We start from the raw sequence: 12,581 nt of genomic DNA on the forward strand, positions 1-12,581 counted from the left end.
TACGAGGGCTATAAAAACGTCAAAATAGAAAGAAAAAACACGAAATTTTAGTGGCACGTCTATCTTCTATTATTACAAGGAAGTAACCAAAAAATGTATTCCAATGGCATGTCCATTCAAATCCTGATAAAGAAAGCCTACAAGATTTGTCTGCACCAAGTATGTTTAATTCACCCATAAAACAACGGATTCTTTTGGCCTTGTTTGGTAGAAGAGATTCATGGAGGTTTATAGAGGATTATCCTATAGGAGGGGAGAAAAACCACAGAAATCCCCGAATCTCGTCTGGCAAACTGGGTTTGCCAGAGCCAGCCCCCACATTCCCCAAAATTTCCCCAAATCTAAGTGGTTTAAAAGCTTCGAGCGGGACTCGTGGAATTGAAGGAGAAAAGGCGGGATGAATGCAAAAAAAAGAGCGTGAGGCTACCTATAACCTCCTTGAAGCGTCGCCATGAAGACGCCTGCATCGGTCCTCCGGAAAATTGGCCTTCTTCCCGGACGCAACTCATTGCCGCCCCTCCCCCCTCTCTGTCCAGTCGTTGCCACTGGTGCTCTCGCCTTCTTGATTTATAGTACTACTATGTTTTTAAAAATGAGGGACTGAATGTCGACAAAAAAGATGAGTGACCAGATGTTGACTTCTTGTTAACTTGAGGGACCAAAAGCTTACTTTTCTCCCTAGAATAACCACACGAACCTGCCCTATTCCCAGGTTGATGTCCAAGAGATATGATATGAAAATTTTACAAGTGATAATTGGTGAGACAATTAACACTTGCCTGATAATAGATGCACACATACACATACGATTGATGCCTTTGGCTGGCATGCGTACCCCTTTTTCTCCTTGAGTCCACACGTGACTATAGGGTTCCTCAACCCCCTGTCGGCGCCACTGCCAGTCTGCCTCTTCTCCAGTGGCTTTAGGGACATGGAGGTGCTGTGGACCTCGACCTTGCCGGCGGGAGGGTTCCTGCTTCGTTTTAGGTCGATTAGAGTTTGTGTCGTGTTGAAGAAGAAGTGGCGGCGGCTCCCTGAAGATGGAATAAAGTCCTCCCACCTTGCTCCCGTCTTGACGGTGTGTCTAGCATCGTCAGAGGGCGTGTCGAGATGTCTCTACAACGGATCTCATGGGATTCAGTCGGTATTGACCTTCGATAGATCTCCGTGGATCCAGTCTTCGTTCGTGTGTCCAGTTTTATTGCCTCCTTGTCTCTCTTAGGCTGGTCACAGTGGGGAGTAACATATACTAGTATCATGCATATGATACTAGTGTATGATAGTACCTTCATAGTGCATAGTATCATAAAGTAGTATTATAGATCATCATATTTATTGCCATGCATGACACAAAGTAGCATAGCATTTAACATGATACGATATCTACCTATGTTACTCTAACCTTCTCTCTCTTTTTTAATTGTGTGCCACATAAGCATGTTTGCTAGTCCCAAGTGCATGTTACCGGTTATGTTACCCCCACTATGGCCAGCCTAAGATATTTTGGGCTGGTTTCCATGTGCACCTAGTTAGTGATCGGAGGAGGATGTCAACGCTAGATATTTAAGAGCTGTTCGGCAATCCAGCTGCCCCTGAAATTCGAGGATCTGCGGAGCACCTGTTCCCCCGCTCCGTAATTTTTAACTTCAACTCCACCGGCTCCGGGAGCGAGAGTGTGGAGCGGAGTATAGAATTGTATTGAATAATTGTTGTTGTACTATTGTGCCGGTACAAGAGGTATATATAAGAGCCAAGCCGCACCTGACCTAGCCCTATTACAAACCGAATAGGAGTCCTAATCATATTACAAGTTGTATTCTAACATCCCCCGCAGTGTCAACGATAGGCTCGACGACGTTGAGACTGTAACGGAGTAGTCGCCAGGCCTTTAGTAAAGATATCAGCGAATTGAGCAGAAGTAGGCACGTGGAGAACACGAACTTGACCGAGAGCCACCTTCTCTCGAACAAAATGAATGTCGATCTCAATATGCTTGGTGCGACGGTGTTGAACCAGATTTCCTGACATGTAGACAACTGAAATATTATCATAGTAAACAATGGTAGCTTGCTCAATAGGACGGTGGAGCTCCGATAGCAACTGGCGCAACCAAACCGTATCAGCAACCGCATGAGCCACAACACGGTACTCAGCTTCAGCAGACGAGCGGGAGACCGTAACCTTCCTTTTTGAAGATCAAGAAACCAAATTGTTACCAAGAAAAACACAAAATCCGGATGTGGACCTACGAGTATCTAGACAACCAGCCCAGTCTGCATCAGAGTAAGCTGTCAAGGAGGTGGGAGAGGATTTGTTGATATGAAGACCTAAGTCTAGTGTGCCTTTGAGATATCGAAGAATACGTTTGACATGATTGTAGTGTGGAATACGAGGATCATGCATGTATAAACAAGCTTGTTGAACAGCAAAAGAAATTTCAGGACGAGTGAGAGTGAGATACTGAAGTACACCGGTACGACTACGATAAAGAGAAAGATCAAAGAAAGGATCACCATCGGCAGAGAGTTTGGAACCTGTATCAACAGGGGTACGGGAAGTTTGACAATCAAGCATACCAGCACGAGAAAGAAGATCCAGAGTGTACTGACGTTGAGACAAGAAAAGACCAGAGGAGTCACGGATAACAACAATACCTAAGAAGTGGTGAAGAAGACCTAAATCTGTCATAGAGAATTCATGGCGAAGAAGAGAGATCAATATGATCTAAAACTTTTTGTGAGGAAGCTGTGAGGATAATATCATCAACATATAAAAGAAGGTAAGCAGTGTTGGTGTTGTGATGAAAGGTGAAGAGTGAAGTGTCAGAACGGGAAGGGGTAAAACGGATGGTTTGAGCATAAGTAGAAAAGCGTTGGAACCAGGCACGTGGTGCTTGTCTAAGACCATAAAGAGATTTTTGAAGAAGACAAACATGATTAGGATAGGAGGAATGTTCGAAGCCAAGAGGTTGTTGACAATAGACTGTTTCTTGAAGAGAGCCATGAATAAAAGCATTTTTGACATCTAGTTGATGAATTGGCCAGGAAGAAGAGATGACAATGCTAAGGATAGTGCGAATAGTGCTGGGCTTGACAACTGGAGAGAAAGTCTCATCATAATCGAGCCTTATAACGTGCAAGACTCCCATCAGAATTAAATTTATAGCGAAAAACCCATTTGCCCGAAACGATATTTGTATTGGAAGGACGAGGAACTAACTACCACGTGTTATTCTGCAGAAGGGCATCATATTCATCTTTCATAGCTGCGGCCCAATTAGGATCTAGGAGAGCTGATTTGTAAGATTTGGGTAGAGAGGAAGGAGAAAAAGATGCATGAAGATTGAGATGATCTTTTGCAGCTAAACGAAACCCGGACTTGGCACATGTGCGCATGGTATGATCGTTAGTAGGAGCTGGAACGGGAATAACATGAGCACGAGGGGTGGGGGAAGATGTGGTGGACGCGTCCGGCGCAACGGAGGAAGCGGGCGCGGGAGATGGCGGTGAAGACTGCGGCGGAAGGAGGTCTGCCGCGTCAGTGTGTAATGTGTTTTCCTCTGCCGAGAAAGAGGTGATGACAGAAGTGGTGGCGGCAGGATCCGCTACTGCGGCAGAGAATTTGGCTGGTTTCGCTAGATAGGTCGGCGGATGAAATAAGGGAAGATGATTGTGACGAGAGGGACTAGTGGACGGCGTGGGTGAGTTGGGATCTAATTGTTGACGCTTGGAAAAGGGAAAAATGTTTTCAGCAAATATTACATGATGAGACACATGAACACGCCCACTAACAAGATCTAGACAACAATAACCCTTGTGCTTGTCAGAAAAACCTAGATGGACACACGGGATAGAGCGCGGGGAAAGTTTGTTAGGAGAAGTGGAGTAGGAGTTTGGGAAACAAAGACAACCGAATACGCAAACGTCGGAGTAATTTGGATGAGAGAGAAATAAAGAAAAAAGTAAGGAGTAGTTTGTGGGTTAACTTTAGATGGCCGAATATTGAGTAAATTTGTGGCCGTGTGGAGGGACTATGCCCAGAACGTCGAAGGCATAGAAGATTGAACAAGCAGAGTGCACATGATGTCATTGAGAGTACAAAGAGAACGCTCAGCTTTGCCATTTCGAGGGGAGGTATAAGGACAGGAGAAACGCAAAAGAATCCCATATTGTAGAAAGAAATTTTGATTTTTAAAGTTTTCAAATTCACGACCATTATCAAATTGTATGAATCTTATAGGGAGGAAAAAGTGGACCGAGACATAGCGCTGAAAGTTAAGGAATATATTATGAACGTCGGATTTGTTGCGTAAAGGAAAAGTACAAACATAATGAGTAAAATCATCAAGAATCACGAGATAATACTTAAAGCCAGATACACTTTCTATTGGTGATGTCCAGAGATCACAATGAAGTAATTCAAAAGGAAAAGTACTAGAGGGTTGAGAGGAACTAAAAGGAAGGCGAACATGTTTGCCCAATTGACATGACTGACACATAGAAGAATTATGAGAGCCTCTATTACAAGGTATTGAAAATTCACTAAGAAGTGTGGATAACACATTTTTTATTGGGATGGCCGAGACGTTGGTGCCACAAATCAACAGAGGCCACCATAGATGTTGGAGGAGCAGCAACCGGAACACCATGGAGAGAATATAAATCACCGGAGCTATTGAATTGAGCGATCTCGGCCTTGGTCCGGTAGTCCTTCACAGACAAACCAAAGGGGTGAAACTCAACAGAAACATGATTATCGGTGGTGATTTGGCGAACAGAAATCAGATTTTTTATAAGAGCAGGAGCTACAAGAACATCACGAAGAAGCAAAGGCTTAATTGGGGATTGGATTTGAGCCTGACCGACACAATAAATAGGAATAGAAGATCTATCACCGAGAGTAATAGAGGGAAAAGACGAAGGTGTGCAAGAATAAAGCAAATTACTCGATGCAGACATATGACGAGAAGCACCAGAATCGAAAATCCAATTCGTACCTGAGTTCCCTTGTGCAGCAAAGTTGTTCATGACTTATATAAAAGCAGCTTGGTCCCAGCTCGGAGTCGAAGTAGAGACCGGTGTAGTCATGGGAGCTGGCGGGTGTGGTGGCGTCGGCAGTAGGGCCGACATAGTTATAAAGAGAGAGACACCATCATTGTACTGCTGCATGTAGGGGGACGTGGAGCGCCATAGGATGCATAAGGACTGGTGTTCTAGATCAGTGGCACATAGGAGGGAGCAGCGTGGTACGTGGCCGTCGGCTGTCGGGGCGCGATCGAGGATGGGCGCGCCGGTGTGAGGGCGAGCACCGGGCTGCCAGCCACCGGTATATGCAGGCTGGGCACCATATGGTGTAGGGGCGGACCAGGGCATAGGCCAAGCCTGGACTAGCCCTGTCCATGGATCAGGAGATGGGCGCCATCCGGGCGGCGGCGGTGGTGCAGTTGATGAAGCCGGGGGCGATGGTGGTGCAGTTGGTGGAGCCGGGGGCGGAATAGGAGCGGGCGCCATGCGGAGCTGCGGCAGCCTAGGGTTTTTGCCCCGGTAGTTGGGACTTAGACGCCAGCCGGATGGTTGAGGAGGTGCTGTTGGTGGAGGTGGCGGTGGCAGCGTCGATGCAGGCGGGCGAGGAGAAGCAGTAAAGACCTGAGGACGGGAGTCCTTCGTAGTTAGGGCATGATCGGCCCATTGGAGCATCGAGCGAACCTCGGTGAAGGAGGGACGCGGACGCATCATAGGGATGAAGGAGGCCTGCTTCTCGAACTGCTCGTTGAGGCCGACGAGGAGGATGTTGATGAGCTGGCGATCTTCGATCGGATCACCAAGTTCGCGGAGTTCATCCGCGATCGCCTTGAGGCGTTGGCAGTAGACGCCGACTGGTGCATCACCTTGCACCAGTTTCCGAAGCTCGGTGTGGAGGTTGTTGGCGCGAGCGTCGACGTTGTCCTGGAAGAGCTGACGAAGGGCCGCCCATAGATCGGCGGCGGAGGCACCGTCACAGTGGACGAGATTAAAGATCTCCGTGGAGACTCGCATGTAGATCCATTGAATAATGGCGAGATCATCCTTGACCCATTGCGGATCATGAAGTTGAGGAAGAGAGTCGTCAGCAACGTGAGAGCGGAGATTGCATCGCCCAAGGTGGACGCCGAAGAGCGAAAGAGGTGACGCCAATGGTAGTAGTTTTGAGCAGCGAGGTCTAGGATTACGGGGATGTAGGAGCTAATATCGGAGATTGTCGTGGGTTTGTCACGGCAGATGTCCTAGCGAAAGGACTTAGTCGTGGAGCCATCGCAATGGGTTAGCTTAAAGGGGTTAAACCGGACAAGAGACATGAGAGTTTATACTGGTTCGGCCCCTTGCGGTGAAGGTAAAAGACTACGTCCAGTTGTGATGGTATTGCTGTGGTCTCGAGGATCAGGGAGCGGAATCGCTTTACCTAGATCTCGAGCTGTTGTCTCTTCTCCTTAAACCGCCGCCGGGTCGTGCCTTTATATACACAGGTCGACGCCCGCCGGCTTACAGAGTCCCGATGCCGGTTTATACACATACCGGCTCGGTTTCTACTTCGTCATACCTTATAATACAAGTCATGAATTACATGGCGGTTTATAACTACAGGCCTTAATCTACCTTTGAGCCTTGGGCCTTCAAGTCTCTGTAGTAATCCGCTTTATCCTTGTCTTCATGGGCCTTAAGTATAAACAATCCATTATGGGGATAACCCGGCTATCTTAGCCGGTTTATACCTAGTAGTAATATCCCCAACATTAGGCCCCAGATTGATTTGAACTGGTTCATGTCAATCTCCAAAACCTTGAGAAAATTTCTTCTTCCATATCTTCGCATAAATCTTGTAAACCGCCATGACATCATCATCCAGAATCATAATAAACCGCCATGACATCACCTGTTATTTTAAATAGTATATTCCTCACCTTCATTAACGAGCCTCCGATAATCGAGGCGACAAATCTGTCATATATCCGTTTGTTAGGCTCCTCGATTCTCGCACTTGACCCTTATCCTTTCGTCCTTATAAATACGGCCGAGGGCCCTTTCCAGCTCTCCCTTTTCCTCTTCAATTCTTCTTCTTCCTCGCGACGCCTCAGCGCCCGAACTCCGCCGCCGCCGTCGACCTTCGCGTCTACACCAACCCAGGCCGCTGCATCAACCTGTTTTGACCAGAGAACTGCAACGCACCTCCGCTGTTCAGCAGCACCAGTAAGTATTCCTCTCCTCGAATGTTAGATCTGCATTAGGGTTTCCACTGTTCGTCGGTGTTCTTCACCGTTCATCTTTTCCTTTCCTAGATCGCATAGTTTTGATCCGAATCTGATAGCAAAGGCGAGCTTCAGTAGTTTAGCGCCCCTTTTAAACCTCAAAAAGCACCCTTCCCTGCATAAGATCCCATCCAAGCATATGTGTTCTTCCACTGTCACGGCTTTAGGTTAGATTTATTTCCTCTTTTTAGAACTGTGGCAGATCTAGATTTATACCACCGATCTGTGAAATCTGTTTGCGCCATACTCAGAAATTTTTGCAAATGTGTAGCCTCTTTACCATTGTGGGCGGTTTATCCTTGAACCTGTGGTAACTCATCATATACCATTAGCCCTCTATTAAACCGCCAACCCGTTTTAAACCGGATATTGTACTTCCATCATTGCTCCGGTTTATAAGTTATAACCATGAACTTTAAACCGGATATTGTGCTTTTTTCCAGCTTGTCACCAAAAATGGCCAAACAATTCTTTTCCTGTAATTGGGTTCCTTCCCGGGTTACGGACACACAGCTGGCTGGTTGTGTTACAACGGGCGCTTTAGCAAGTAGGAACACTATCCATTGGCGAGTCCCCGGTCTAGAATCTCCTCCTGAACCCCAAGACGGAGAAGTTATTGTATTTGTTGATCACCTGAGCCGAGGCTTCACTCCTCCTGGATCAAAATTCTTCTGTGACGTGCTTGCCGCCTTTCAAATCCATCCCCAAGATATCGGTCCAAACTCCATATCCAATATTTGTGACTGGCAAGTATTCTGTGAAGCATACCTGCAAGAGGAACCTACTGTTGATCTGTTCCGGGATTTCTTTTATCTAAACCGCCGTACTGAGTTTACGGATGGCCCCAATACTGAACTAGGCGGGGTTTCAATTCAGAAGAGGAGAGATGTTGATTTCCCTCATGCCAAGCTCCATAGTCATCCTAAGGACTGGAATCAGACTTGGTTCTACTGCCGCAACACAGCTCCAGCCAATGAAAATCCTTTGCCGGGTTACCGTCCACACCGGCTTACCCAAGCTCATCCCTTTCCTCAGCGGTTGACTGCCCAAGAGCGAGCAAAATATGCCCCTCAACTGGCCAAGCTCAGAGCGTTTATTGCAAATGGGCTGACAGGCGTGGATTTTGTCCGATGCTGGGTTTCATGGAGCATTTTACCTTTAAGCCGGCGGCCCGGTTTAATGTGTGAATACACAGGGATCTGAAAGACCCGCAACGCCATATTGACATCCAGCTGACTGATGATGAAGTCACTGAAGCTGTTAAAAAGATGCTTAATGAACCAATAGATGCATGCAGCAAAACCGGGCTCAGTCCTTTCTATGCTGCCAATAAACCGCCAAAGGTACAATCTTCCGTATTTCTGCCTTTAACCATCCTTTGTTAAATTTCTCCTTTGATGACTTATTATTTGTCTATGCAGGCCGATGATCCATTCTGGAAGAGAAAATCACAAGATAAACCGATAAAGAATCCTCGGATTAAGATCAAGGCTTCAAAAAAGCCTGCAAAAAGAAGGAACGTTGAACCGTCCGAGCCTATTATTGATGATGATCCGGATTCAGAGGTAGAACTTGACTCTCTCAGTTCACTTTTTATACACCTTATTGACAATGATCACTCTCAGGATGAAACGGAAGCCAGCCATGCTGATGAGGTAACTATTCTTTCTTCTGATTCTGATCCTGTGCCAGTACCAAGAATCCGTCGAGCCATTCGGAAAGTAAAATTTTCATGCCCTCTTTCTTATGTGGACCCGCACTTCCTTTTAAAGACACAGCAGCATGAAGCTCGCCGCACAACTTGACATAGCGGCCAAGTGGTGTCCTCCTCCGGTTTACCACATTTGCCGGTTCGCAAACGCCGCCAAGAGGTTGCTTATACTCCTGATATCCTTTACCCTAAAAAGGGTTACATCCGATATCCTCTTAATCCATCTGACTCAAATTATCAGGGAACTTCCCATTCATCTTCCGGTGAGTCGTCAGCGACACAACTTCCTCCTCTGAAAACTGTCCCTGGGTAAGCATAATATACTCTTAACTCTTTGGTCTTGTATCATTTTGTCATATTGATCTTCGTGTCTGCTCTCTTTCAGTGCTAAAGCCAGACCAAGCAAGAAGGCTAGATTGAATAGGCCAACCGACCATGAACCGGCTACTGAGCCGGAGGAAATCCCAGAGGCTACTGACCCAGAGGCTAACACTGTTATCGATAATCCGGAACCTCAAGCAACTGATACACTTGTTGAACCGGTAGAAAATAATCCGCCAAGCCAGTCAGCTGATCCACTTAGTCCAACTGTTGATCCGCCGAACCCGGCTAAAGCATCCGATAAACCGCCAAGTCCTGCCAAGACTACAGATGACGATGTTGTCATAACTGGCCTTGGTTTCAGCTCCCCTGGTCGTCCTATCGCTTTATCAAAATATAGCGCCAAAGAAATTTCTGCTATGGATAAAGGGAAATGGAAATCCGAGCTATCCAACTATTCCAACCTCAGCGCTCAAGAACTACATTCTGGTTTTCTAAACCGCCTGTATACAAACCGCGACTTTGAAGCCGGTTTAGTAGGCCTGATGAAGGAGCAGTATGAGGTAAATGTCACTTTCCCTTTGCATAAATATTCCAATAGTCCTTTTGTTAGAACTAGTCCAATATATCAACTCTAGTAGCCCCCAAGGGCCGGTTCTTAACATTGGTTTGAACCGGGTCTTGAATCGATATTTGCATTTTGCTGGTGTAGCCCCCATGAACCGGCTTATATCTTTTAGAATGAACCGGTACATCCTATTAATCTCACCACTTATAATGATGACAATCCATCTGAATCTGAATGAATACGCATTAGCCCCCAAGTGTCAAGTAGATAACTTGTTATGTGCTTGAGACTTTAAATGAATAGCTGATAAGAAGCAATCCGCATTAGCCCCCAAGTGTCAAGTAGATAACTTGTTATGTGCTTGAGACTTTAAATGTTGTAACTTATTATCTGTATGTTGCAGACTGAGTTGTCCAAAAAAGACTCCCAAATCACTGATCTCCAAGGGAACATTAAGTCTCAGCAAGATGAAACTTGCAAAGTCAAGAGCACGCTGACCACCGCTTTAACAACCATGGAGCAGCTGAAGGAATCCTTCAAAGGCGAACGGGCAGATTGGGAAGCTGAAAAAGCCACCTTGTTAAAGCGGGCAGAAGATGCAGAAAACGCCCTTAAACCGGCCACAGAGGAACTGAGCAGCCTGAAGCGGCAGATTGATGCTATGACCTCTGCCATCTTTGGTAACAACCTCTTCACCAATCTGTAACAACACCAGCTATAAAAACTTCCGGTTTAATAAAAATTTGATCCTTTTGCAGGTAGCTGTGTTACTCATCTTGGCACAGATATGCGCAAAAAGTTGAAGGCCGTCTATACTTTGGCAGAGCAGCTTTATACCGGCGCACAACGGGCCATCTGCACAGCTTCCAATAACCATCCGCCACCGTCGCTAATCAAGGAAACACTGGAAAAATTGTCTATGATGCCTGCCCGGATTGTGGAATTGAAGAAATCCGCTGCTAGGTCCGGTGCCCTTACTGCACTGACGCGCGCCAAGGCCTGGATCTCTGACCTTGACCCGGAAGACATTTGTAATGGTTATCCAAGCCAAAAAGAGGACGGTTCAGAATTCAGCAATGATGATCTCCGGGCTATCACGAGAGAGATGCGACCACTGGCAAGTAAGTTGGCTGAAGATACTAACTTGTCAATTTATCAGAATGTATATGATGCCAGCGGCAAGGGAATAAGTGCTCCAACTTATGATGTGGAAAATCTGATCCCGCCGATCCGTAAGCACACTTACGCTCCTGATGTTGAACCGTCTGATCTTATACATGACGAAGCTGTCTTTCAAGCCTTAACAGGGATTGATTGGACAACTATTAACTTCCAGCCATTGGGTGGAGAGAAGGAGGATGAACCGGCGCAGGAAGATCCGCAACCTTCACATCAACCTGAAGCAGAATCATAATCCGGAAACCGGTTTAATTTGTTCCTTTTGTTATCCTTGAAAAACAATCATTCTTTTGGGCAATCAGAATGCCTTGTAATAGGCTAGCTTGAACAACTGATCTGATATGCCATCGTGCATACTTGTCGCACACAATATTTTTAATCCGTCATGCTATATTTGCTGATGATCTTTATCAGTTTATACTGGCCTGTTTCTGCATAAAACAAAGTAAAAACTGTCCTAGCGGTTTACCGCCGGACGGGTCATAATGCCCAATATATAACCAAGGTTGATAACCATAGCTTTAAATAATGAAATATGAAACATATCATACCTATGATATTGAATTACTTTGTTGGTTTACCAACATTCTTGTAATAAGGGTGACGACCCAAATACTGAGTATTGATAACTCAAACCATGTTATGCTGGTATATAACAAGTGATGCCGGGTTATGATAACCACCGGTTCATACGAATGACTTATAATCAGGCCGGGCCATGGGACGCCGGCTTAGCTCAAAACTTTAACAAGGGAGAAACAAAAAACTGACCAATAAAAAACCAGAGGAAAACTTGTAGTCGAGACTTTTCAAGGGCTGCCAGGCCCAAATGCGAGGCTTCTCATGGGCTGCCAGGCCACTGAGTTAAACCATTTTACAAAGCCTTTTAAGATGGTCCTCCGTCTTTAACCAATCGCCAGTCTATCATTGACAAGTTCATGGTCATATGCGATTGACTTGTCAAGTCGGCGGGTCATACCAGGTTTACCTGGGCGGAGTGACTTACTTAATAAAGGCAGGTTAACCCGGGGTGCCTATGTTTGAATTGTTCTTGACAACACTCTTTGGCCCCCATGTAATGGCATTGTGCCAGCCAAAAGGTGTAGCTATGGTTTGTACACAACCAAGCCCCCCAATGACTTACTGTCGTGGCTTTTGAGCCAGCCAAGTGGTGTAGCTATGGTTTGAATACGACCAAGCCCCCAAGTGACTTTTCTTTCGTGGCCTTGAGCCAGCCAAGAGGTGTAGCTATGGTTCAAACATGACCAAGCCCCCAAGTGACTTTCTTTCGTGGCCTTGAGCCAGCCAAGAGGTGTAGCTATGGTTCAAATATGACCAAGCCCCCAAGTAACTATCTTTCATGGCCTTGAGCCAGCCAAGAGGTGTAGCTATGGTTCAAATATGACCAAGCCCCCAAGTGACTTAGATTGACAGACTGCTGCAGAAGCTGAATCAAAGGGTAAACCGGATGTCGCTTTCCAAACAGAAACCTCCGTGTAACCACTCATGATATGGGAACA

The sequence above is a fragment of the Triticum aestivum genome, chromosome 3D (genome assembly GCF_018294505.1).
Source record: "Triticum aestivum cultivar Chinese Spring chromosome 3D, IWGSC CS RefSeq v2.1, whole genome shotgun sequence".
NCBI lineage: Eukaryota > Viridiplantae > Streptophyta > Magnoliopsida > Poales > Poaceae > Triticum > Triticum aestivum.